This window comes from Oryctolagus cuniculus, chromosome 11 (assembly GCF_051225735.1).
Source record: "Oryctolagus cuniculus isolate XC-2025 breed Fujian yellow rabbit chromosome 11, ASM5122573v1, whole genome shotgun sequence".
NCBI lineage: Eukaryota > Metazoa > Chordata > Mammalia > Lagomorpha > Leporidae > Oryctolagus > Oryctolagus cuniculus.
The window spans coordinates 29,122,774-29,125,154 of record NC_142877.1 but is presented as its reverse complement, the minus strand read 5'-3'; positions in this window follow the sequence as shown (position 1 = coordinate 29,125,154).

Here is a 2,381-nt window from a genome sequence, read left to right as displayed (position 1 = left end):
GGCTGCGCGGCGGGGCGGTCGCTCAGCCTGCCATTGCGGGCCCGGGCGCGCGGGAGACCGGCCTCGCGGGCTGCGCTGGATCACTGCGCCCGGCGCGGGGGAGTGGGTGCCTTTCTTCTCTTATTCGTCTGGAACAACTTACCGGGGACTCCCCCGGCGGGCTGGGACTGCCTCCCCCGCACTTTCCGAGCGAGGAAGTGTCCCTCTGGGGAGGGTCCTCCTGTGTCTCCAGCACCAGGCTTGGCGCACAGTTGGTGCTCAGTAAGCGGCGGGTGCTGTGCAAAGGCCCAGTGGCGCCAGTGTCTGGTGAGGTGACCCAGCGTAGCAGGGTAGCGCCGACTGGGTAGCCGGAGGCCCGGCAGGTGCGTGGGCCGTGAGTGCCCCGCCGCGGTGCCCGAGACTACCCAGTGCCCACTGCATCCCAGGTCCCTGGCGTATAGCCTCATACTTACCCTCACGATAATCAGGCACAATAGCCTTATTCTCCCTGTTTTAAAGGGAGGTTAGAAGATTTGGGGAAACGATCAACAGTTCTTAGGAAAGTTAAAGCTAGGCGAACTCTGATCCAGCACCTCCACTCCGGAGTATACATCTACCTGGAAACGCACACTAGGAAGTGTTCCTGTTGACTTTATTCCTAATAGGCAAACTCGGGAATCAACTCAAACGGCCATCCGGAGGCGCTTGGAGAGACAAACTGGACTACACACACTGTGGAACAGTATACAGCAGAGAGAAGAACCAAGAGATTTTTAGAAGATTTATTTATTTATCTGAAAGGCAGAGCTACAGAGATTTTTTTTCAGTTTTTTTTTTTTTAATTTATTTGACAAGTAGAAATATGAACAGTGAAAGAGACAGAGAAGAAGGTCTTCCTTCCGCTGGTTCACTCCCCATATGGCCGCAACAGCCAGAGCTACCCCGATCCGAGCCTGGTGGTTCCTCCTGGTGTCCTATGCGGGTGCAGGGCCCAGGCACTTGGGCCATCCTCTACTGCCTTCCCGGACCACAGCAGAGAGCTGGAGTGGAAGAAGAGCAAACGGGACTAGAACCAGCGCCCATATGGGATGCCGGTGCCAAAGGCTAAGGATTAACCAAGTGAGTCACGGCGCCCGCCCCATGAAAGATTTTTTTTTTTTTTTGGACAGGCATATTTAGACAGAGAGAGAGAAAGAGAGAGACAGAGAGAAAAGTCTTCCTTCCGTTGGTTCACCCCCCAAATGGCCGCTACGGCTGGCACGCTGCGCCGATCCGAAGCCAGGAGCCAGGTGCTTCCTCCTGGTCTCCCATGCCGGTGCAGGGCCCAAGGACCTGGGCCATCCACCACTGCCTTCCTGGGCCACAGCAGAGAGCTGGACTGGAAGAGGAGCAACCAGGACAGAATCCGGCGCTCCAACCAGGACTAGAACCTGGGGTGCTGGCGCCGCAGGCGGAGGATTAGCCAAGTGAGCCACGGAGCCAGCCCATCAGAGATTTTTTTTTTTATCTGCTGGTTCACTCCCCTAAATGGCCATGAAGGTCCAGGCTGGGCCAGGCAGAAGCCAGGAGCCTGGAACTCTATCTGGGGGCCCTATGTGGATTCAGGGGCCCAGGTACTTGGGCCATCCTCTGCTGCTTTCCCAGGCTCATTAGCAGGGAACTAGATGGGAAGCAGACCAGTTGGGACTCCAACAGTGCTCAGATGAGGGTGAACAGCATCACAGGTGGCAACTTAACCTGCGGGCACCACAACGCTGGCCCCAAGAACCAGCTATTGGAAGCCTCCCCCTGGATGAATTTCCCTAGTGACGAACAGGCACCGTGGCTCAGTGGAGCTCAGCTAATGGAACCAAATGCATGGCAGTGTCTGCTATCTGCTTCCAGTTACATCAGATTCAAATACAGGCAAAAATAACCCACATAGAAATCCCATCACCAGTCAGCTCTGGGGGGTGTGGCCTGGGGAGGCACACCTAAGGGGATGGAATTTTTCTGTGTCTTTTTTTTTTTTAAGATTTATTTTATTTATTTTGAAAGACAGAGTTATAGAGAGAGGTAGAGACAGAGAGAGAAAGAGGTCTGTCTTCCATCTGCTGGTTCACTCCCCAAATGACCACAACAGGCAGAACTGAGCTGATCCGAAGCCAGGAGCCAGGAGGTTCTTCTGGGTCTCCCACGCAGGTGCATGGGCCCAAGGACTTGGGCCATCTTCTACTGCTTTCCCAGGCCATAGGAGAGAGCTGGATGGGAAGTGGAGCAACCAGGACTCGAACTAGCGCCTATATGGTATGCCGGCACTGCAGGCAGCAGCTTTATCTGCTATGCCACAGTGCCGGCCCCTGTTCTGAGACTGGATGTGAGTGGCAAAGACACCGGCCTGAGCCCATGGGAAAACGCATCAG